The sequence below is a fragment of the Phyllobates terribilis genome, unplaced genomic scaffold (genome assembly GCF_046119375.1).
Source record: "Phyllobates terribilis strain yellow unplaced genomic scaffold, ASM4611937v1 Scaffold_12__6_contigs__length_324123572, whole genome shotgun sequence".
Classification (NCBI taxonomy): Eukaryota; Metazoa; Chordata; class Amphibia; order Anura; family Dendrobatidae; genus Phyllobates; species Phyllobates terribilis.
In genome coordinates, this window is record NW_027362772.1 from 239210238 (window position 1) to 239237714 (window position 27477).

Here is a 27477-nt window from a genome sequence, read left to right on the forward strand (position 1 = left end):
GTGATGTCACAGTACAGGGATAATACACACAGTGATGTCCCAGTACAGAGATAATAAACACAGTGATTTCACAGTACAGAGATAATAAACACAGTGATGTCACAGTACAGAGATAATAAACACAGTTATTTCGCAGTACAGAGATAATAAACACAGTGATGTCACAGTACAGAGATAATAAACACAGCGATGTCACAGTACAGGGATAATACACACAGTGATGTCACAGTACAGAGACAATACACACAGTGATGTCACATTACAGGGATAATACACACAGTGATGTCACAGTACAGAGATAATAAACACAGTGATTTCAGAGTACAGAGATAATAAACACAGTGATGTCACAGTACAGGGATAATACACACAGTGATGTCACAGTACAGAGATAATAAACACAGTGATGTCACAGTACAGGGATAATACACACAGTGATGTCATAGTACAGTGACAATAAACACAGTGATGTCATAGTTCAGAGACAATACACACAGTGATGTCACAGTACAGAGACAATACACACAGTGATGTCCCAGTACAGGGATAATACACACAGTGATGTCACAGTACAGGGATAATACATATAGTGATGTCACAGTACAGGGATAATACACACAGTGATGTCGCCGTACAGAGATAATAAACACAGTGATTTCACAGTACAGAGATAATAAACACAGTGATGTCACAGTACAGAGATAATAAACACAGTTATTTCGCAGTACAGAGATAATAAACACAGTGATGTCACAGTACAGGGAGAATAAACACAGTGATGTCACAGTGCAGAGATAAACACAGTGATGTCACAGTACAGGGATAATACACACAGTGATGTCACAGTACAGAGATAAACACAGTGATGTCACAGTACAGAGATAATAAACAGAGTGAAGTCACAGTACAGGGATATTAAACACAGTGATGTCACAGTACAGGGATAATACACACAGTGATGTCACAGTACAGGGATAATAAACACAGTGATGTCAAAGTACAAAGATAATACACACAGTGATGTCACAGAACAGAGATATTAAACACAGTGATGTCACGGTACAGGGATAATAAAAACAGTGATGTCACAGTACACGGATAATAAACACAGTGATGTCACAGCACAGAGATAATACACACAGTGATGTCACACAGTGATGTCACAGTACAGAGATAATAAACACAGTGATGTCACAGTACATAGATAAACACAGTGATGTTACAGTACAGGGATAATTCACAGTGATGTCACAGTACAGAGATAATAAATAAAGTGATGTCCCAGTACAGGGATGATAAACACAGTAATGTCACAGTACAGAGATAAACATACCGTGATATCACAGTACAGGGATAGTACACACAGTGATGTCACAGTGCAGAGATAAACACACAGTGATATCACAGTACAGAGATAATACACACAGTGATGTCACAGTACAGAGATAATAAACACAGTGATGTCACAGTGCTGGGATAATACACACAGTGATGTCACAGTACAGGGATAATACACACAGTGATGTCACAGTACAGGGATAATAAACACAGTGATGTCACAGTACAGGGATAATAAACACAGTGATGTCACAGTACAGAGATAAACACACAGTGATATCACAGTACAGGGATAATACACACAGTGATGTCACAGTACAGAGATAAACACAGTGATGTCACAATACAGAGATAATAAACACAGTCATGTCACAGTACAGGGATAATACACACAGTGATGTCACAGTACAGGGATAATAAACATAGTGATGTCACAGTACAGAGATAAACACAAAGTGATGTCACAATACAGAGATAATAAACACAGCGATGTCACAGTACCGAGATAAAGAACACAGTGATGTCACAGTGCACAGATAATATACACAGTGATGTCACAGTACTGGGATAATACACACAGTGATGTCACAGTACAGAGATAATAAACACACATTGATATAACAGTACAGAGATAATACACACAGTGATGTCACAGTACAGAGATAGAAAACAGTGATATCATAGTACAGAGATTATAAACACAGTGATGTCACAGTACAGAGATAATAAACACAGTGATGTCACAGTACAGGGATAATACACACAGTGATGTCACAGTACAGGGATAATACACACAGTTATGTCACAGAACAGGGATAATAAACACAGTGATGTCACAGTACAGGGATAATAAATATGTGACACTCACAGCCCTCACCCTGGGAAGTGGGATTACTCAGAGTCGGGTCTGATGTTGAGGGGATGTAGTCGTGGCCTTGACCCGTTCCGTGCCCAGGGCTGTCACATAAAAGATGTAATGGGCTTTCAGGGTTGAGTGGTATTTCGACTACGCCACCTACGGTTTCCGGTGATGGACACCAGCGCTGTTTCAGTCCACTGAGGCCGGTGTTGCTGACAGCTAAGATGGGATGGCTCCCCGCAGGCGGAGCAGGTCTCAGGTCAGTTTGAGGAAGGATGGTGGGTGCAGTGCCGCGCAGTAAATAACAGGCTGAAGCGGGGTGTTAAGTCATCCAGGGTTTTTACTCCCATTAAGATGATCTTTAGCCGCAAAGCTTCCCTCTGCTCCTCGCGGCGTGCTGCGGCCACCAGGAAGGGGGTACAGCACTTTCCAGATAGATCAGGAACACCTGTCAAGGCCCCGTTGGTGTGTTCCTCTCCTTCTCCCTCACTTTCTCCTTCTCCTCCCGCTTGGGTCCCCCTCCGGGATCCACTAAGCCGCCAGGCTTTCCAACAGTGACGTGAAGTACACAGTCAGGTATCGGGGGCCGGTCACCCCACTTGCAGCAGGAGTCCCTCTGGTTTGGCCAGAGTGAAGAAATACAGGTGGTGTACGCCGCTCCGTCCGTATCCCCCAGGGATCCTTTTGCCTGTGGAGCTTGTCTCCTCTACTCCCCTCCAGGCCTTCTTAGGTAGCGACCTTGACCGGGTAGAGACAGCGGTTAAATCTAGCCCGCTCCTCGTCTCAAGGCCAGAGCACGAGGACCGTGTATCTCCAATCAGCTGCAGGTTCTAACAGAAAGCCACGTTCAGTGATGAAGATCACAATCAAAGACCTTGGACCTAAGATGGCCGTTGATTAAATATGATGCCATTAGTGCATCCTAAAAGTGTGTCCTCCATCCTCACCCACTACATGGTTCCCCCTATCTTAGGTTCCCCGCCATCTCCTCTATCCCGGCTTGGGCAGCACCCTGGTGCCTTAAAACCCCCCTCAGGACAGGAGTGGTGTACTGTTGAATGGTGAAGTAGGGTCCTGATAAGTGCTCCATCCTTACCTGGAAGAGGAGATACCACACCTCTAGCTGAGGTGCAGTACCCCTGTGGCGACTGAACCCTCAGGGGAGCCACATTCCCCCCTAGTGAAACTCAGCTCGTCCGCGGGCTGCAAAAGAGTAAAAGATTGGTACAGACATTCAAATTTTTGTATAACAATAACAATTTTCCCTTTATGGGAGGTAAGGACACTTTAACGTTGCATAAAATATATAGTATAAATGTAGAAAAACAGTAAAGAGACATTATGCATGTAGACAGTACTGTGGAAAAGTATTGTAGAAAAGTGTCAGTTCAGCAGCATGAGGGACCTGTCCCAAACCCTCAACGTGGGCCATGGGGTGGCTGAAGGGCTTGGAGATCCTGAGTTGGACCTCCGGTAGAGCCACTCCCAACAGGTTTTTCTTCTGAGGTCTGAGGTAGTAGTAGATGCGGTTTTGTATAAAACCAATAGGGAGCACCTAAATAGATGCATAAACTATATACAATAAGTAGAAGAGTCTGTCTACTGCCAGTCCGCAGGGACAAATGTCTCTTTATACCGGGAGGAAAACATTATTAAACATAAACAATTTAACTGTAAGGTACAGCCTCCGGGGCCGCTCAGTCCAGGTATCCCTGTCACAAAAAACACTTGGTCAGACCTTGCAGCTCTCTGGCGCCCCCTTATCCTGTTGGTCAAACACGGTATTGACCGAGGATAAGCACGGGCGCAGCTGCTCTAATTTATGTCGACTATTGTGGCACGTGATGTAACAGGACGTATATATACCACCAGTTCCTTATAGGAAAGTATATATACCTCCGTCCAGCCACCCTCAAACCACAATATCATATAAATACTGGTATACTGCCACCACTGGTATACTGCCACCAGCTAGAAGATCGTTGGGTACAGCCGGGACGAGCTGCTTGGAAAGCATCGCCAAACCAGGGATTGAAGCTTGAAGAGGACAATTTGCATATTCCAGGTGCCTTCTGGGAAAAGCGAAAAGCGAAGAGTCTCCTTCAGCTAGAAGATCGTTGGGTACAGCATCGCCAAGAAAGAAGACAGACATCAAGTCAGCAGGGACAAGGAGCAGCATGGCAGATGTGACAACCTACATGGTGAGCTGCAACATTTGCTACATGTTCATAGATCGACCAGAAGCTGAAACCAACTTCACCTGCCAGAAATGTAGACTACTGGCTCTTTTAGAAGAAAAGGTGCGGGGACTGGAAGAAAGAATTGCGACATTAAAACTCATCAAGGAAAATGAAGACTTCCTGGACAGAACAGAAGCGTCACTACTGGTCACGGAAAGTGAAGGAAGCATTAGAGAACCTCCAGAGGCAGACAAGTGGAGGCAAGTGACCAAAAGAAGCAAGAAGACCATGGAGACACCACCAACCACACAACTGAGAAACAGATTCCAAGGACTTGTGGAGGACGAAGATGGCACACCTAAGGATGAGGCACTACCAGCAAGCAAAAAAGAAAAGAGTACCCAGAAACACCCAGAAGCGACAAGAAAAAAGACAGCCAAGAAGGGAATAAGAGTGGTGGTGGTGGGAGACTCACTACTGAGAGGAACAGAAGCAGCTATCTGCAGACCGGACATAACCGCAAGAGAAGTATGCTGCCTCCCAGGGGCGAAGATAAAGGATGTTACTGATAGGATACCGAAGCTCATCAGTTCCAAGGATGTCCACCCATTTCTTCTGATACATGTTGGCACCAATGACACGGCAAAGAAGGACCTACCGACAATCTGCAAGGACTTTGAAGCATTGGGGAAGAAAGTAAAAGAACTGGTTGCGCAGGTAGTTTTTTCTTCTATCCTTCCAGTAGACGGGCATGGCGTCAGGAGGTGGAACAGGATCCTTGATGTGAACAACTGGCTGAGACGATGGTGCAGACAACAAGGATTTGGATTCCTGGACCACGGTGTGAATTACCTCTATGACGGACTCCTTGCCAGAGACGGACTACACCTCAACAAACCCCGGAAACACACATTCGCCAGGAGACTCGCAACACTCATCAGGAGGGCGTTAAAGTAGAAGAAGAGGGGATGGAAAGAAAAACGCCGGACACGAACATGCAACCAGAGAACATACTAATGAAAGATATGAAGTGCGACAAAGAAGGTCCGAGATAAGATACTTGGAAGGGAGGTAAGAAAATTTCTAATACAATCCACAGGGAGAAGATTGGAACAAAACAAAATTGTGTAAACTGCATTCTAGCAAATGCCAGAAGCCTGACAAACAAGATGGATGAACTGGAAGCAGAAATATCTACAGGTAACTATGACATAGTGGGAATAACCGAGACATGGTTAGATGAAAGCTATGACTGGGCAGTTAACTTACAGGGATACAGTCTGTTTAGAAGGGATCGAAGAAATCGGAAAGGGGGTGGAGTCTGTCTATATGTAAAGACATGTCTAAAGCCTACAATACGGGAGGATGTATGAGAGGGAAATGAGGAGGTTGAGTCCTTATGGGTGGAGATACATGGGGCAAAAAAACAATAATAAAATTATCATAGGAGTCTGTTATAAACCACCAAATATAGCAGAAGCCACGGAAAGTCTATTAATGAGACAAATAGACGAAGTAGCAAAAAATAACGAAGTGATTATTATGGGGGACTTCAACTACCCCGATATAGACTGGGAAACCGAAAGCTGTAGATCTCAGAAAGGAAACAGGTTTCTGTCAATTATCAAAGACAATTATTTGTCACAACTTGTGCAGGAACCAACTAGAGGGACGGCCCTTTTAGACTTAATATTAACTAACAGGCCAGACAGAATAACTGGGGTGCAGGTCGGGGGGCACCTGGGAAATAGTGACCACAACATTATACAATTCCACATGTGCTTCAGTAGGGTGCCCAGCAAGGGAGTCACAAAAACACTGAACTTCAGGAGGGCAAAGTTTGATCAGCTAAGAGATGCCCTTCACCTTATAGACTGGGATAGTATCTTCAGTAATAGGAGCACGGATAGAAAATGGGAAATTTTCAAAACAGTCCTACATAGTCACTGTAGAAGGTACATACCTTATGGGAATAAAAGGGCTAGGAATAGGAGGAAGCCAATGTGGCTAAATAAGGAAGTCAATAGGGCAATGAAAAACAAAAAAAGGGCTTTCGGTAAACTTAAACAAGAAGGCAGCGAGGAAGCGCTAATATCTTATAGGGAAAAAAACAAAATCTGTAAGAAACAAATAAGAATAGCAAAAGAGGAGACAGAGAGACTAATTGCCAAGGAAAGTAAAACGAATCCCAAACTGTTCTTTAACTATATAAACAGTAAAAGGATTAAAACTGATGGAGTTGGCCCATTGAAAAATAACCTGGGTAAAATCATAGAGGGCGAAGAGGGTAAAGCAAACCTACTCAATAGCTTCTTCTCCACTGTTTTCACAAAAGAAAACAATTTATCGGAGGAAATGCAGAGTGATAAAGTAAACCCTCCGCTAAATATCACCCACCTAACCCAGGAGGAAGTTCAGAAACGCCTAAATAATATCAAAATAGACAAGTCACCAGGCCCAGATGACATACACCACTGGGTACTAAAAGAATTAAGTAATGTGATAGACAGACCGCTGTATCTTATATTCAAGCACTCTTTATGGACAGGGACTGTCCCACTAGACTGGCGCCAAGCAAATGTGGTACCAATATTCAAAAAGGGGTCTAAAAGTGACCCTGGGAACTATAGACCAGTCAGCTTAACGTCTGTTGTGGGTAAATTGTTTGAAGGATTTCTTAGAGATGCTATTGTAGAATATCTTAATGATAATAACTGTCTAACTCCATATCAACATGGATTCATGAGGGATCGCTCCTGCCAAACAAACCTGATCGCCTTCTACGAGGAGGTGAGCTCACAGCTGGACCGGGGAGAGTCAGTGGATGTTGTAAACCTTGACTTCTCCAAAGCGTTTGATACCGTGCCACACAAAAGGTTGGTATATAAAATGAGAATGCTTGGTCTGGGGGATAATGTGTGCAAGTGGGTAAATAGCTGGCTGAGTGATAGAAAGCAGAGGGTGGTTATCAATGGAGTAGGCTCAGGGGGTGTCAGGGTTACTAGCGGGGTGCCTCAAGGGTCTGTCTTGGGCCCTATATTATTTAATATATTTATTAATGATCTAGTGGAAGGCTTGCATAGTAAAATAGCAATATTTGCAGATGATACTAAACTTTGTAAAGTAGTTAATACAGATGAGGATAGGGCACAGCTACAGGAGGATTTAGATAAATTGGGGAGTTGGGCCAAAAAATGGCAAATGGGGTTCAATGCCGATAAATGTAAGGTCATGCATATGGGAAAGAAAAACAGCAGTCACCCATACATATTAAATGGGAAACCGTTGGGGAAATCTGACATGGAGAAGGACCTGGGCGTCTTGGTTAATAGCAAATTAAATTGGAGTGCCCAGTGTCAGGCAGCAGCTGCGATGGCAAATTGAGTCCTGGAATGCATCAGAAGAGGATTACGGGCATATGATGAGAACATTGTTCTTCCTCTGTATAAAGCGCTGGTAAGGCCGCACTTAGAATATTGTGCACAGTTCTGGGCTCTGGTGCTCAGGAAAGACATATTGGAGCTAGAGAGGGTACAAAGGAGGGCAACTAAGGTAATAAAGGGAATGGAGGGACTAGAATACCCAGAGAGGTTGTCAAAATTAGGCCTATTTACGTTGGAAAAGAGAAGGCTTAGGGAAGACCTCATAAACATGTATAAATACATCAGGGGGCAGTACAGAGATCTCTCCCATGACCTGTTTATACCAAGGATGGTGACAAAGACGAGGGAGCACACTATGCGTCTGGAGGAAAGGAGGTTCCTGCACCAGCATAGAAGGGGATTCTTTACGGTCAGAGCCGTGAGACTCTGGAACTCTCTGGGAGAGGAAGTGGTGATGTCCAACTCACTTAATGAGTTCAAGAGAGGCCTGGACGCCTTTCTTGAGAACAATAAAATTACATCTTATGCTTAGTGATAGTTAATTAATCCAGGGATTTAATCTGACTGCCAGATTGGTGTCGGGAAGTGAATTTTTCCTCAGTGATGTAAATTGGCCTATACCGCATGTTTGTTTTTTTTTGCCTTCCCCTGGATCAACGCTGCGGAATAGCTGCAGTGCACAAGAAATAGGCTGAACTGGATGGACACTTGTCTTTTTTCGGCCTTATAAACTATGTAACTATGTAACCGATCGCTTAACAGGTGGATCGGGTACCCGTTAGGTAACGTGAATTAGCGGGTGAGGAACGTGTTTGCTTGACATAGGACAAGAAGAACGAAGCTGGTAAATAATAATGATTTACTCCCGAAAGTGGGCAGTGTTTACAAAAGATATACAAGATATTATAAAAGAGACAATTTACATATATGCATAAAACAGTTATTAAAATAAAAGGGATAAGTGATAGCAAAACCTGCGCCACGAGGTGGTGGTCTCAGATTCTGTGGGGGGGACGGCTCCCCGGAAATTAGGTGTGATTCCTCCAGGCAGCGAGGAGTGCATGCGTCTGACGTCCCGGGGTAAGAATGAAGTAAAATGTCCGTTCTGGTTTTTAGTAAGAGGCCAAAACACTGGGAGACACCCATGTTGTTTACCTGACACGGGGGCTCGGTTTTGTGAACCCACTCAGCTGCACAAGACATAAAAATCCTTCAGATTTCATATCTTGGTATGGGGGGGTCCCACATCCAAGATGGAGACATCGTGGTTGCCGTCACCAATATTCATGAGGATGGATATCAAATATGATATCTCTATGATGCTCAGAAGCTCAGAATCCATTTCCCGGGCTTCGGGTGGTCTCCCAGTAATGTAAGATATACCGTCGCAATTGGAAAAAGGTGAACATCCCAAAAATGTGGTCCCTGTGTTTGTGACAGTCATGTGCACTATTAAACTCGACATTAAAAGTTTGTACAGTTAGACAATAGGATTTTGGAGGGAGTTCCAGTTTATACCTGAATGCTTGTTCTTTAGCTAAGGTTTTATGGCGGTAATAAAAATTCCTTGTTAGGGGGAAAGCAAGAGTGAGTTCTATGTAGCCTCTTCCAAATGAGCAGGGGGTGGAGATTAAAGACATCTCTCATTTTTAAAACTAGGACAAAAATACATTTTGCCTGACAATCCCCACTTGGGAAAAGGCTCGTTCTTCCCTACGGAGCCTGACCGGTCCTCTTGTGGCAGGCGCGTGGGGGCCTCGCCTTGAAACACCCTGTGGACGTCCAGGGCGTACCAGCCACGCACCCCATGGTGGCGGGTGTATGTCACCAGATCACCCGGGTAGAGGTTCCAACCAGGGTGCCCCTTCTTCAATTGTGGCTCGACGTCCCGCCGGCTGACGAAAACGTCCTGCTCAAACTGGGGACCCTGTATGAAGCCCCATCCCACCTCCTGGTGGAAGCGGACTATCAGCCCTTCCTCCCAGGGGCTCGGACAGGCGGCCTCCTCCTGGAGGACCTTGGACTTTACAGCTTTGGAGCGCACCTCCAGATGCTCGCAGCGGACTCGCCTCTCCCGCCACTCTTTATCCAGCTGGAGGAGCTCCCTGTGACAGAAGTCCTCCCGCCTCTGCGCTTCAGCCCGGGTCTCCTGGGGGAAGCCCATCAGGTCCCCCCCCCCCTGGTTATCCCAAGCCATCTCCTCCGCTGCTGGGCAGGTGACCGGAGGCACTGGCAGCGGCAACAGCAGGGGTTGCTGCAGGTCCTCAGGTGATGCGGACCCGTCCGGGTTGGGGTTGGTGGAATCCCCAGCAGGCACAGGCTCCTTTGGACTGGGAGTCGGGAGGCAATGCAGGCCTCCGGCGGTGACCGTCACTTGGGCCTCCATCTCCAGAGTGTAAGGCTGCTCCCATACAACGGTGCCCGGGGGCAGGGGCGCTGGCATCAGATCCACAAGGGCCTCCGTGCACCTCGCACCCGGGACAGGGGCTTGTAGCTTACCCGAGCCTGGGCTGCACGCGGCCTCCGGGGTTTCCTCCTCCTGGGTTGCTGCTCCGCTAGACTGGCTTGCAGCACCTTGGCGGCAGAACCGGATCTTCTGCACCATTTCTTCCCACCACACCGCGGACACCGATCGCTGTGCCTCTTCAACCCTCCGGGTCAGGTCCTGTGTCTCTCCACGGAGGAACTCTGCCTCCTCCGGGGTTAGGTACATTCCTCCCAAGCCATGGAAGGTAGCAGCTCGTGGGCCAGCATCGGAGGGTTCTTCCTGCACTGCGTCCATCTTTGCTGCCAGGTGTGGAGTCTTTTCGATTGTTGCGGCCACACCTCATTGTTGCTTTCATCTCCTCCTCTTTTCGGGGCGGCTCCAGGGCGGCTGGCTGACGGGCACTCCCAGGGACATCCCATCCGCTTTGACGGACACTACTATGCGGACTGTCACTGCTGGAAGGGGGGGTCTGCATTTTTGGCGCCATTGGGGAGCCAGGACCACGATGGGAGAACTTTGGTTGCTGTTGTACTGGCACATAATGGCGTCCGTTCTTCTGGGGCGGCACCACGTGGAGTGTAAAAAGACAGTCTTTTAGTGAAAAGGCGCCCAGTACCCGGTAGCAATGGGGATTTTCTTCACCTGTGCTGCGGGCACGCAATCCTGCCGACTACGCCAAGTTGTGATGCTCACAGCCCTCACCCTGGGAAGTGGGGTTACTCGGAGCAGGGTCTGATGTTGAGGGGATGCAGTCGTGGCCTAGACCCGTTCCGTGCCCAGGGCGGTCACATAAAAGATGTAATGGGCTTTCAGGGTTGAGTGGTATTTCGACTACGCCACCTACGGTTTCTGGTGATGGACACCAGCGCTGTTTCAGTCCACTGAGGCCGGTGTTGCTGACAGCTAAGATGGGACGGCTCCCCGCAGGTGGAGCAGGCCTCAGGTCAGTGTGAGGAAGGATGGTGGGTGCAGTGCCGCGCAGTAAATAACAGGCTGAAGCGGGGTGTGAAGCCATCCAGGGTTTTTACTCACATTAAGATGATCTTTAGCCGCAAAGCTTCCCTCTGCTCCTCACGGCGTGCTGCGGCCACCAGGAAGGGGGTCCAGCACTTTCCAGATACATCAGGAGCACCTGTCAAGACCCCGTTGGTGTGTTCCTCTCCTTCTCCCTCACTTTTTCCTTCTCCTCCCGCTTGTGTCCCCCTCCGGGATCCACTAAGCCGCCGGGCTTTCCAACAGTGACGTGAAGTAGACAGTCAGATATCGGGGGCAGGTCACCCCTCTTGCAGCAGGAGTCCCTCTGGTTTGGCCAGAGTGAAGAAATACAGGTGGCGTACGCCGCTCCGTCCGTATTCCCCAGGGATCCTTTTGCCTGTGGAGCTTGTCTCCTCTACTCCCCTCCAGGCCTTCTTAGGTAGGGACCTTGACCGGGTAGAGACAGCGGTTAACTCTAGCCCGCACCACGTCTCAAGGCCAGAGCACGAGGACCGTGTATCTCCAATCAGCTGCAGGTTCTAACAGAAAGCCACATTCAGTGATGAAGATCACAATCAAAGACCTTGTACCTAAGCTGGCCGTTGATTAAATATGATGCCATTAGTGCATCCTAAAAGTGTGTCCTCCACCCTCACCCACTACATGGTTCCCCCTATCTTTGGTTCCCCCCATCTCCTCTATCCCGGCTGGGGCAGCACCCTGGTGCCTTAAAACCCCCCTCAGGCCAGGAGTAGTGTAGTGTTGAATGGTGAAATAGGGTCCGGAGAAGTGCTCCATCCATACCTGGAAGAGGAGATACCACACCTCTAGCTGAGGTGCAGTACCCCTGTGGCGATTGAACCCTCAGGGGCGCCACAAACACAGTGATGTCACAGTACAGAGATAAACACACAGTGATATCACAGTACAGGGATAATACACTCAGTGATGTCACAGTACAGGGATAATAAACACAGTGATGTCACAGTACAGAGATAAACACACAGTGATATCACAGTACAGGGATAATACACACAGTGATGTCAAAGTAAAGAGATAATACACACAGTGATGTCACAGTACAGAGATAATAAACACAGTGATGTCACAGTTCAGAGATAATAAATACAGTGATGTCACAGCACAGAGTTAATACACATAGTGATGTCACAGTACAGAGATAATAAACACAGTGATGTCAGAGTACAGGGATAATAAACACAGTGATGTCACAGTACAGGGATAATAAACACAGTGATGTCACAGTACAGAGATAATAAACACAGTGATGTCACAGTACAGAGATAAACAGTGATGTTACAGTACAGAGATAATAAACACAGTGATGTCACAGTACAGGGATAGTACACACAGTGATGTCACAGTACAAGGATAATAAACATAGTGATGTCACAGTACAGGGATAATATACACAGTGATGTCACAGCACAGATAAGAACAGAGTGATATCACAGAACAGAGATAATAAACACAGTGATGTCACAGTACAGGGATAATACCCACAGTGATGTCACAGTACAGGGATAATAAATACAGTGATGTCACAGTACAGGGATAATAAACAGTGATGTCACAGTACAAAGATAATACACACAGTGATGTCACAGTACATAGATAATACACAGTGATGTCACAGTACAGAGATAATAAACACAGTGATGTCCCAGTACAGAGATAAACACAGTGATGTCACAGTACAGGGACAATAAAAACAGTGATGTCACAGCACAGAGATAATACACATAGTGATATCACAGTATAGGGATAATAAACATAGTGATGTCAAAGCACAGAGATAATACACACAGTGATGTCACAGTACAGGGATAATAAACGCAGTGATGTCACAGTACAGAGATAAACACAGTGATGTCACAGAACAGGGATAATACACACAGTGATGTCACAGTAGAGGGATAATATACACAGTGATGTCATAGTACAGAGATAATATACACAGTGATGTCACAGTACAGAAATAATAAACACAGTGATGTCCCAGTACAGGGATAATAAACACAGTGATGTCACAGTACAGGGATCATACACACAGTGATGTCACAGTACAGAGATAATACACACAGTGATGTCACAGTACAGGCATAATAAACACAGTGATGTCACAGTACAGGGATAATATACACAGCGATGTCACAGTACAGAGATAATAAACACAGTGATGTCACAGTACAGGGATAACATACAGAGTGATGTCACAGTACAGGGATAATACACACAGTGATGTCACAGTACAGGGATAATAAACACAGTGATTTCACAATACAGAGATCATAAACACAGTGATGTCACAGTACAGGGATAATACACACAGTGATGTCACAGTACAGTGACCATAAACACAGTGATGTCATAGTTCAGAGACAATACACACAGTGATGTCACAGTACAGAGACAATACACACAGTGATGTCCCAGTACAGGGATAATACACACAGTGATGTCACAGTACAGGGATAATACATATAGTGATGTCACAGTACAGGGATAATACACACAGTGAAGTCACAGTACAGGGATAATATACACAGCGATGTCACAGTACAGAGATAATAAACACAGTGATGTCACAGTACAGGGATAACATACAGAGTGATGTCACAGTACAGGGATAATACACACAGTGATGTCACAGTACAGGGATAATAAACACAGTGATGTCACAATACAGAGACAATAAACACAGTGATGTCACAGTACAGGGGTAATAAACACAGTGATGTCACAGTACAGGGATAATAAACACAGTGATGTCACAATACAGGGATAATACACACAGTGATGTCACAGTATAGGGATAATAAACACAGTGATGTCACAGTACAGGGATAATACACACAGTGATGTCACAGTACAGAGATAATACACGCAGTGATTTCACAGTACAGGTATAATATACACAGTGTTGTCACAGTACAGGGATAATACACACAGTGATGTCACATTACAGGGATAATAAAGACAGTAATGTCACAGTACAGGGATAATAAACACAGTGATGTCACAGCACAGAGATAATACACGCAGCGATGTCACAGTACAGGGATAATAAACACAGTGATGTCACAATACAGGGATAATACACACAGTGATGTCACAGTATAGGGATAATAAACACAGTGATGTCACAGTACAGGGATAATACACACAGTGATGTCACAGAACAGAGATAATACACACAGTGATGTCACAGTAGAGGGATAATACACACAGTGATGTCACAGTACAGGGATAAAACACACAGTGATGTCACATTACAGGGATAATAAAGACAGTAATGTCACAGTACAGGGATAATAAACACAGCGATGTCACAGCACAGAGATAATACACGCAGCGATGTCACAGTACAGGGATAATACACTCAGTGATGTCACAGTACAGGGAGAATGAACACAGTGATGTCACAGTACAGGGATAATATACACAGTAATGTCACAGTACAGGGATAATAAACACAGCGATGTCACAGTAGAGAGATAATAAACACAGTGATGTCACAGTACAGCGATAATACACACAGTGATGTCACAGTACAGGGATAATACACATAGTGATGTCACTGTACAGGAATAATAAACAAAGTGATGTTCCAGTGCAGGGATAATACACAGTGATGTCACAGTACAAAGATAATAAACACAGTGAAGTCACAGTACAGGGATAATACACATAGTAATGTCACAGTACAGGGATAATACACACAGTGATGTCACCGTAAAGGGATAATACTCACAGTAATGTCACAGTACAGGGATAATAAACACAGTGATGTCACAGCACAGAGATAATACACACAGTGATGTCACAGTAGAGGGATAATAAACACAGTGATGTCACAGTACAGAGATAATAAAAAGTGATGTCACAGTACAGGGATAATAAACCCAGTGATGTCACAGTACAGGGATCATACACACAGTGAGGTCACAGTACATAAATAATACACACAGTGATGTCACAGTACAGGGATAATACACACAGTGATGTCACAGCATAGAGATAATACACACAGTGATGTCACAGTAGAGGGATAATAAACACAGTGATGTCACAGTACAGAGATAATAAAAAGTGATGTCACAGTACAGGGATAATAAACCCAGTGATGTCACAGTACAGGGATCATACACACAGTGAGGTCACAGTACATAAATAATACACACAGTGATGTCACAGTACAGGGATAATAAACACAGTGATGTCACAGTACAGGGGTAATAAACAGAGCGATGTCAGAGTACAGGGATAATACACACAGTGATGTCACAGTACAGGGATAATAAACACAGTGATGTCACAGTACAGAGATAATAAACACAGTGATGTCACAATACAGTGATAATACACAGAGTGATATCACAGTACAGGGATAATAAACACAGTGATGTCACAGTACAGGGGTAATAAACACAGCGATGTCACAGTACAGGGATAATACACACAGTCATGTCACAGTACAGGGATAATAAACACAGTGATGTCACAGTACAGGGATAATAAACACAGCGATGCCACAATACAGGGATAATACACAGAGTGATATCACAGTACAGGGATAATAAACACAGTGATGTCACAGTACAGGGATAATACACACAGTGATGTCACAGTACAGAGATAATACACACAGTGATTTCACAGTACAGGGATAATATACACAGTGATGTCACAGTACAGAGATAATAAACACAGTGATGTCACAGTACAGGGATAATACACACAGTGATGTCACAGTACAGGGATAATATACACAGTGATGTCACAGGACAGAGATAATACACAGTGATGTCACAATGCAGGGATAATAAACAAAGTGATGTCCCAGTACAGGGATAATACACAGTGATATCACAATACAGAGATAATAAACACAGTAATGTCACGGTACAGCGATAATGCACATAGTGATGTCACAGTACAAGGATAATACACACAGTGATGTCACAGTACAGGGATAATACACACAGTGATGTCATAGTTTAGGGATAATAAACACAGTGATGTCACTGCACGGAGATAATACACACAGTGATGTCACAGTATAGGAATACTAAACATAGTGATGTCACAGCACAGAGATAATAAATATATTGATGTCACAGTACAGAGATAAACACAGTGATGTCACAGAAGAGGGATAATAAACACAGGGATGTCCCAGTACTGGGATAATAAACACAGTGATGTCACAGTACAGAGATAAACAAAGTGATGTCACATTACAGAGATAAATACAGTGATGTCACAGTACAGAGATAATAAACACAGTGATGTCACAGTACAGGGATAATAAACACAGTGATGTCACAGTACAGGGTTAATTCAAAGTGATGTCACAGTAAAGAGATAAACACAGTGATGTCACAGTACAGAGATAAACACAGTGATGTCACAATAAAGAGATAATAAACACAGTAATGTCACATTACAGGGATAATAAACACAGTGATGTCACAGGACAGGGAAAATACACTCAGCGATGTCACAGTACAGGGATAATATACACAGTGATGTCACAGTACAGGGATAATAAACACAGTGATGTCACAGTACAGGAATAATATACACAGTGATGTCACAGTACAGGGATAATAAAACAGTGATGTCACAGTACAGGGATAATATACACAGTGATGTCACAGTACAGGGATAATAAACACAGTGATGTCACAGTACAGAGATAATAAACACAGTGATGTCACAGTACAGGGATAATACACACAGTGATGTCACAGTACAGAGATTATATACACAGTGATGTCACAGTACAGGGATAATAGACACAGTGATGTCACAATACAGGGATAATACACACAGTGATGTCACTGTACAGGAATAATAAACAAAGTGATGTCCCAGTACAGGGATAATACACAGTGATGTCACAGTACAGAGATAATAAACACAGTGAAGTCACAGTACAGGGATAATACACATAGTGATGTCACAGTACAGGGATAATACACACAGTGATGTCACCGTACAGGGATAATACTCACAGTGATGTCACAGTACAGGGATAATAAACACAGTGATATCACAGCAGAGAGATAATACACACAGTGATGTCACAGTAGAGGGATAATAAACACAGTGATGTCGCAGTACAGAGATAATAAAAACAGTGATGTCACAGTACAGGGATAATAAACCCAGTGATGTCACAGTACAGGGATCATACACACAGTGATATCACAGTACATAGGTAATACACACAGTGATGTCACAGTACAGGGATAATGAACACAGTGATGTCACAGTACAGGGGTAATAAACACAGCGATGTTACAGTACAGGGATAATACACACAGTGATGTCACAGTACAGGGATAATAAACACAGTGATGTCACAGTACAGGGATAATAAATACAGTGATGTCACAATACAGGGATAATACACAGAGTGATGTCACAGTACAGGGATAATAACACAGTGATGTCACAGTACAGGGTTAATGCACACAGTGATGTCACAGTACAGATATAATACACACAGTGATTTCACAGTACAGCGATAATATACACAATGATGTCACAGTACAGAGATAATAAGCACAGTGATGTCACAGTACATGGATAATACACACAGTGATGTCACAGTACAGGGATAACATACACAGTGATGTCACAGGACAGAGATAATACACAGTGATGTCACAATACAGGGATAATAAACAAAGTGATGTCCCAGTACAGGGATAATACACATAGTGATGTCATAATACAGGGATAATACACACAGTGATGTCACAGTACGGGGATAATACACACAGTGATGTCATAGTTTAGGGATAATAAACACAGTGATGTCACTGCACGGAGATAATACACACAGTGATGTCACAGTATAGGAATACTTAACACGGTGATATCACAGCACAGAGATAATACACACAGTGATGTCACAGTACAGGGATAATAAACACAGTCATGTCCCAGTACAGGGATAATAAATATAGTGATGTCACAGTACAGAGATAAACACATTGATGTCACAGTAGATGGATAATACACACAGTGATGTCACATTACAGAAATTACAAACACAGCGATGTCCCAGAACAGGGATAATAAACACAGTGATGTCACAGTACAGAGATAAACAAAGTGATGTCATATTACAGAGATGAATACAGTGATGTCACAGTACAGAGATAATAAACACAGTGATGTCACAGTACAGGGATAAAAAACATAGTGATGTCACAGTACAGGGATAATTCAAAGTGATGTCACAGTACAGAGATAAACACAGTGATGTCACAGTACAGAGATAAACACAGTGATGTCACAATAAACAGATAATAAACACAGTAATATCACAGTACACGGATAATAAACACAGTGATGTAACAGTACAGGGATAATAAACACAGGGATGTCACAGTACAGGGATAATAAACAAAGTGATGTCCCAGTACAGGGATAATCAACAGTGATGTCACAGTACAGAGATAATAAACACAGTGAAGTCACAGTACAGGGAAAATAAACATAGTAATGTCACAGTGCAGGGATAATACAAACAGTGATGTCACCGTACAGGGATAATACTCACAGTGATGTCACAGTACAGGGATAATAAACACAGTGATCTCACAGCACAGAGATAATACACACAGTGATGTCACAGTAGAGGGATAATAAACACAGTGATGTCACAGTACAGAGATAAGAAACACAGTGATGTCACAGTACAGGGATAATATACCAGTGATGTCACAGTACAGGGATCATACACACAGTGATGTCACAGAACATAGATAATGCACACCGTGAAGTCACAGTACAGGGATAATAAACACAGTGATGTCACAGTACAGGGGTAATAAACACAGTGATGTCACAGTACAGGGATAATACACACAGAGATGTCACAGTACAGGGATAATAAAAACAGTGATGTCACAGTACAGGCATAATATACACAGTGATGTCACAGTATAGGGATAATAAACACCGTGATGTCACAGTACAGGGATAATAAACACAGTGATTGCACAGTACAGGGATAATATACACAGTGATGTCACAGTACAGAGATAATAAACACAGTGATGTCACAATACAGGGATAATACACACAGTGATGTCACAGTACAGGGATACTATACAAAGAGATGTTACAGTACAGGGATAATACACAGTGATATCACAGTACAGAGATAATAAACACAGTGATGTCACAGTACAGCGATAATACACATAGTGATGTCACAGTACAGGGATAATACACACAGTGATGTCACAGTACAGGGATAATACAAACAGTGATGTCATAGTTTAGGGATAATAAACACAGTGATGTCACTGCACAGAGATAATACACACAGTGATGTCACAGTATAGGAATACTAAACACAGTGGTGTCACAGCACAGAGATAATACACACAGTGATGTCACAATACAGAGATAATAAACAGAGTGATGTCACAGTACAGGGATAATAAATACAGTGATGTCCCAGTACAGGGATAATAAATATAGTGATGTCACAGTACAGAGATAAACACAGTGATATCACATTCAAGAGGGAGCCGAAGCACAAAACAACGATATATAGCCTATTATATTGAAAATATGAAACAATCTTTATTAAACATATAGCCACAGAGAGTCTGGAGAGACTATTAAATGCAAAAAATACATACATAAATATAAAAACATGATTAAAAACAAGCAAGTATCACGCAAAATACAGATTTCTCTTTTATCAAATCCCTATTGCACAAAAAACATTGTATAGCAAAGAGGATATATGTGGATATATAGAAAGAGCAATCTATATATATCCAAGATGCCCCTATTCAAGTGAACCTATCACCTACCCTCACATCATATCCAATTGTAATCAATCATATTTACCTCAGTGGGAAGGGCAGAGCCCGCACAACCTGCACAATGCGTGTATCCCCGACGTGCGTTTCGGCGCTTTTGCCTTCCTCAAGGGGACTGCTCTGGTACGGCTGCTGATCATTTAAATACTGAATCGCGCGAGGAACTAACCAACCGGGCAACGTAGACGCCCCGAGCGGAAGTGGTGGATCATATGTATGTGTTACTATATGAACGGAAGATGCTACCCAGTAATGCACCGCGACTCACCGGAAGTGACGTAGGATGCGTCGCCGTAACTAGGACACCGGACTCCGGCGGCATCGCGGCAGCACAAAGCCACCCAAGGATGCCGAAGGAAGTCAGGCGTGTAAGGACGGCGATGCTCCTGCGTACTGAGTCACAGGTATATATGGTATATAACTGTAAGCGGCATCACGGCCCCACAACGATAAAGAGAACATCCAAGATAACAAGAGACATCTCAACCATTTGCCCTTAGAGAAGATAGATTCCATCAACAGTGCATTGATATGTGCATAAATCCATAATGATATATCGGCGACAAATACATATATATATACGTGTGGGACATACATCATTCTCATCGCCAACATGGCATGCACAAATATCCCTGGTATACATATATATACCACCACCATAACCAAATACATGTAGGTGATTCATGAACCATTTTACATAATATTGGTCAAAGCACATATTGAAACTTAGATAGAATATATCGCCGAGTCAGAGCAGAATTTTTATATTTGGGTCACTATAATAGTATATGGGGCAATAAATTGCAACCACAGAAATATCTAGAAACTTCCCACATAGGACAATACTAGCCAATAATATCTCCCAGGATGGGTCAGCACCATAGATGGATATATCATACATTATATGAAGATTATACAGCCAGAAATTAATGTAGAACTACAAATGGAATCCCTCATGTATATAATCGTATTATTCATGATTCATATCTTCTCAAAGGAAATCCCTTAGTATATTCCTTGGATGGAATTCTCATTCTTTGTTCCAAAAAGGATGTTGTGCCGCGGATTCATAAATGACCATACGTTCAACTAGAGCAGAGAAACATATTAAACCTGCTGAAAGAAATAAAATTAATATCACACCATGACAACCTATAAAAAATATACTGCATGCATTAATCGCATGGGTGCAATGATGTACCAACTGGACTAAATTACAAAAACGGGGCAAAACTATTGCTCTCATTAAGACCATCAGGGTATAATGTTCTCAGGGTCCAAATCCACCTTGTCTCAATGCAGGCAAGTCTCTTAGACATCGGGCCACCCCGTATCCCTGCAACCACCATATCTATCCCCCTTACCTCTAATAATTTGGCATTACAGTCGTGATAGGATTTAAAGTGTCTTGGTATAGTTTTTAGCATGGATATATCATTTTGTTCCGCAGCTGCCAATATCCCTAATACATGTTCTCTAATGCGTGTTTTTAAACAACGTGTGGTCATCCCAACGTAAATAAGACCACAAGGGCATGTGGCATAGTATACCACATTGCGTGATGTACATGTGATGTATTTTTTAATCTCAAAAGAACGCTTGCCTGTAGAGTCAAGAAATGTGGTGCTTCTAATTACGTTGGGACAAGCAACACATCGGCCACATGGTGTGCAACCTTGGCGAGTTGTTGCCTTGTCCATAAATGTGTGTATTGCACCACCCTCATAGTGGCTATGGACTAAATGGTCACGGAGATTTTTGGCACGCCGAAATGTAATTGTAGGCTCCACGGAAACATATTTAGCTAATACCGGATCCGCTCCCAGGACCGGCCATGCTTTAGCAAGAGCATTTCTAACTGCTGGTATCTGAGTATGGAATGTTGTGATAAACCTCACCATATCATTTTGTTGCTTATCATGGGATTTATATAGTAAATCCTGTCTAGAGGAATGTTTAGCTCGATTATAAGCTCTTTTCACCATTCTATGACTGTATCCACGTTCATAGAGGCGTTCCCTCAACTCTAATGACTGTACCTCAAAATCTTGTTCAGTGGAGCAGACTCTGCGGAGCCGCAGAAACTGCCCCACCGGAACAGATTGAATCATGTGTGACGGGTGAGCAGAAAAAGCATGGAGAAGAGTATTGGTTGATGTCAATTTCCTAAAGATATTAGTTTGGACGGCATTGTCATTGTCTCTTGTCAGACATACATCTAGGAATTCAATTTTGTCCGAATCACATACATATGTAATGCGTATGTTCAACATGTTTTTGTTGAGGTCTTACATAAATGTATCAAGGTGGATGCGTGGTCCCTGCCAGATCAAAAAGATGTCATCGATGTACCGCGTCCAGGAGAGGATACGGCCCATCGACGACTCATGATCAGGCAGGGGGAGGTCCCTCTCCCACAGCCCCAGGAAGAGATTAGCATAGGAGGGGGCAAAGGCCGCCCCCATAGCCGTCCCCTGGAGCTGTAGGTAGAAGGACCCCTTGAACACAAAAAAATTATGAGTTAACGTGAATTCCAGTAATTCCATAATCAATGCTAGCATATCACCAGATATGGAAGATCCCTCCAAGAAATATTTGATGGCCCTCAGCCCATCCATGTGTCTAATACTGGTGTACAGCGACTCAACATCAGCTGTCACCATTAAAGAATCAGATTCAAGATACAGACCATCTACCCTCCTCAGTAGGTCTCCTGTATCCCTCAAAAAAGAAGGGAGGTTTTCAACCAATGGGTTTAATTTAGAATCTATCCATCTATTGGTTGGCTCCAAGTAGTTCCCCCTACCCGATATTATTGGTCGTCCGGGAGGCTTGTCCATATTTTTATGCAATTTAGGAAGGAGATACAGGGTGGGGGCCGTAGGTTCGGCCACAACAAGTGCAGATGCCAACTCCCTTGTAATAACCCCCTTATTGGTAGCTTTAGTTAAGATATTACTCAGCTGTTTCTCAAATGTAGAAAGGGGGTTATATGTGAGCTTTTTATAACATGTTTTATCACGTAGTTGGCGAAAAACTTCAGATTCATACATCTGCTGTGGCCACACCACCAGGTTCCCACCCTTATCCGCCGGCCTGATTACTATGTCTGGCAAATTCTTAAGGAACTTTAATCTCTGTCTCTCCTCTCTACTTAAATTATCACATGAGATATGTCTCGGTATTTTACAAAGTTCCTTAGACACAATTTGAACAAACATCTCAACATTAATATTACTAGAGAGGGGGGGGAATCGCTTGGAGCGCTTTACAATAGATGGAGGTATCTTACCACTGTCCAAGGTGTTGTGTTCCACTGCAAGTTCCTCCAAGGTTCTTAATGCCCGTTGTTCCTCCTCTGAGGGAAATAATTTCCATAGATTATCATCATGAAAATGTTTCTTAAAAATAAGAGACCTAGCAAAAATATGTAAGTCCTTAATTAAAGTGAACTCTTCAAAACCAGAAGCAGGTGAGAAGGATAGGCCTCTACTGAGGAGGCAGAGGTCAGCACTTGAAAACTGATGTTTGCTCAAATTTATTACCTTGTTATCTCTTTTTTTCTTTTCAGGAGACCGAAAATCCTGTCGCTTATACGGATGATAATTGAAGTCACGTTGTTTTCTGGTGTATGTACCGGACCTAGTTACAATTGATGTTGATGTTGATGCTTCATCACTGATTCCACCAGCTGAAGAACCTGATGTAAGTGATGATGTACGAGATAGCCGGGATTGGTGAATAAGTACTTGTCGCCAACGATATACATTTTTTGACTGATAATCTCGCATTTATTTTAGAGACTTGAATCTCTTGTATTTTTTTGACAATGCCGTCCAAAGTTTTCTCCAACTTATAATCAAAAACTGGCAACTTATCCGGAGGGCACCCTGACCGCAGAGCTGATTGGGCAATGTCAATAGACATGTCTAATTGTATAATCTTGCCTGTATTTAGCTCAATCAATTGCTTCATTAATTTGATTGAGCATTCATCACATATTGTTTCCCATTTAGAGATAAAAGAGGTATCCTCTACAGGGAAAGAGGGGATGATCCGCACACGTAAACCCCTAGGTATAATTTTGCGAGTGAGATAAGTCTCCAAAAATGTCCTATTCCACCATAACCGGGTACGTTTGATGATCAAATCCTGTATTCCAGAGAACTCATCATCCCATTTCTGATCACCATCCTGTTGGGAAGCACCGCTGTCAGCCCCAAACACCTGTTCCACTTGATTAAGCCAGGCTTTTTCCTTGGCTTTATAATCCATACTCCTAATAGGCAAACCTGTGCTAGACACAGTAAATAGAACACAAACGGGATAATTAGGATAGAGTATCAAGTTGCATACTACAAAAAATGTAAAATGATCATGAGTCGTCGATGGGCCGTGTCCTCTCCTGGACGCGGTACATCGATGACATCTTTTCGATCTGGCAGGGACCACGCATCCATCTTGATACATTTATGCAAGACCTCAACAAAAACATGTTGAACATACGCATTACATATGTATGTGATTCGGACAAAATTGAATTCCTAGATGTATGTCTGACAAGAGACAATGACAATGCCGTCCAAACTAATATCTTTAGGAAATTGACATCAACCAATACTCTTCTCCATGCTTCTTCTGCTCACCCGTCACACATGATTCAATCTGTTCCGGTGGGGCAGTTTCTGCGGCTCCGCAGAGTCTGCTCCACTGAACAAGATTTTGAGGTACAGTCATTAGAGTTGAGGGAACGCCTCTATGAACGTGGATACAGTCATAGAATGGTGAAAAGAGCTTATAATCGAGCTAAACATTCCTCTAGACAGGATTTACTATATAAATCCCATGATAAGCAACAAAATGATATGGTGAGGTTTATCACAACATTCCATACTCAGATACCAGCAGTTAGAAATGCTCTGGCTAAAGCATTGCCGGTCCTGAGAGCGGATCCGGTATTAGCTAAATATGTTTCCGTGGAGCCTACAATTACATTTCGGCGTGCCAAAAATCTCCGTGACCATTTAGTCCATAGCCACTATGAGGGTGGTGCAATACACACATTTATGGACAAGGCAACAACTCGCCAAGGTTGCACACCATGTGGCCGATGTGTTGCTTGTCCCAACGTAATTAGAAGCACCACATTTCTTGACTCTACAGGCAAGCGTTCTTTTGAGATTAAAAAATACATCACATGTACATCACGCAATGTGGTATACTATGCCACATGCCCTTGTGGTCTTATTTACGTTGGGATGACCACACGTTGTTTAAAAACACGCATTAGAGAACATGTATTAGGGATATTGGCAGCTGCGGAACAAAATGATATATTCATGCTAAAACTATACCAAGACACTTTAAATCCTATCACGACTGTAATGCCAAATTATTAGAGGTAAGGGGGATAGATATGGTGGTTGCAGGGATACGGGGTGGCCTGGTGTCTAAGAGACTTGCCTGCATTGAGACGAGGTGGATTTGGACCCTGAGATCATTATACCCTGATGGTCTTAATGAGAGCAATAGTTTTGCCCCGTTTTTGTAATTTAGTCCAGTTGGTACATCATTGCACCCATGCGATTAATGCATGCAGTATATTTTTTATAGGTTGTCATGGTGTGATATTAATTTTATTTCTTTCAGCAGGTTTAATATGTTTCTCTGCTCTGGTTGAACGTATGGTCATTTATGAATCCGCGGCACAACATCCTTTTTGGAACAAAGAATGAGAATTCCATCCAAGGAATATACTAAGGGATTTCCTTTGAGAAGATATGAATCATGAATAATACGATTATATACATGAGGGATTCCATTTGTAGTTCTACATTAATTTCTGGCTGTATAATCTTCATATAATGTATGATATATCCATCTATGGTGCTGACCCATCCTGGGAGATATTATTGGCTAGTATTGTCCTATGTGGGAAGTTTCTAGATATTTCTGTGGTTGCAATTTATTGCCCCATATACTATTATAGTGACCCAAATATAAAAATTCTGCTCTGACTCGGCGATATATTCTATCTAAGTTTCAATATGTGCTTTGACCAATATTATGTAAAATGGTTCATGAATCACCTACATGTATTTGGTTATGGTGGTGGTATATATATGTATACCAGGGATATTTGTGAATGCCATGTTGGCAATGAGAATGATGTATGTCCCACACGTATATATATATGTATTTGTCGCCGATATATCATTATGGATTTATGCACATATCAATGCACTGTTGATGGAATCTATCTTCTCTAAGGGCAAATGGTTGAGATGTCTCTTGTTATCTTGGATGTTCTCTTTATCGTTGTGGGGCCGTGATGCCGCTTACAGTTATATACCATATATACCTGTGACTCAGTACGCAGGAGCATCGCCGTCCTTACACGCCTGACTTCCTTCGGCATCCTTGGGTGGGTTTGTGCTGCCACGATGCCGCCGGAGTCCGGTGTCCTAGTTACGGCGACGCATCCTGCGTCACTTCCGGTGAGTCGCGGTGCATTACTGGGTAGCATCTTCCGTTCATATAGTAACACATACATATGATCCACCACTTCCGCTCGGGGCGTCTACGTTGCCCGGTTGGTTAGTTCCTCGCGTGATTCAGTATTTAAATGATCAGCAGCCGTACCAGAGCAGTCCCCTTGAGGAAGGCAAAAGCGCCGAAACGCGCGTCGGGGATACACGCATTGTGCAGGTTGTGCGGGCACTGCCCTTCCCACTGAGGTAAATATGATTGATTACAATTGGATATGATGTGAGGGTAGGTGATAGGTTCACTTGAATAGGGGCATCTTGGATATATATAGATTGCTCTTTATATATATCCACATATATCCTCTTTGCTATACAATGTTTTTTGTGCAATAGGGATTTGATAAAAGAGAAATCTGTATTTTGCGTGATACTTGCTTGTTTTTAATCATGTTTTTATATTTATGTATGTATTTTTTGCATTTAATAGTCTCTCCAGACTGTCTGTGGCTATATGTTTAATAAAGATTGATTCATATTTTCAATATAATAGGCTATATATCGTTGTTTTGTGCTTCGGCTCCCTCTTGAATATAGTTAATTTGATGATTAGCCTCTTTGTACACATCCAATGAGCAAGTTGCAGTATGGACAGTATGGGTATATTTCATTTTACATTTTTTGTAGAATGCAACTTGATACTCTATCCTAATTATCCCGACAGTGATATCACAGTAGAAGGATAATATGCACAGTGATGTCACAGTAAAGAGATAATAAACACAGCGACGTCCCAGTACAGGGATAATAAACACAGTGATGTCACAGTACAGAGATAATAAACACAGTGATGTCACAGTACAGGGATAAAAAACAGTGATGTCACAGTA

General features: G+C 43.0%; 1 long non-coding RNA gene across 1 annotated transcript in view; it reads left to right on the forward strand.

Moving 5' to 3' along the window:
• Positions 1-27106, forward strand: part of LOC141172469 (uncharacterized) — a 59839-nt gene extending 32733 nt beyond the window's left edge. Inside the window, exons 2-3 of the long non-coding RNA XR_012252477.1 lie at positions 23674-23807; positions 25755-27106. This is a non-coding gene — a long non-coding RNA (uncharacterized lncRNA). The remainder of the gene's footprint in view (positions 1-23673; positions 23808-25754) is intronic.
• Positions 27107-27477: the final 371 nt, after the last annotated feature.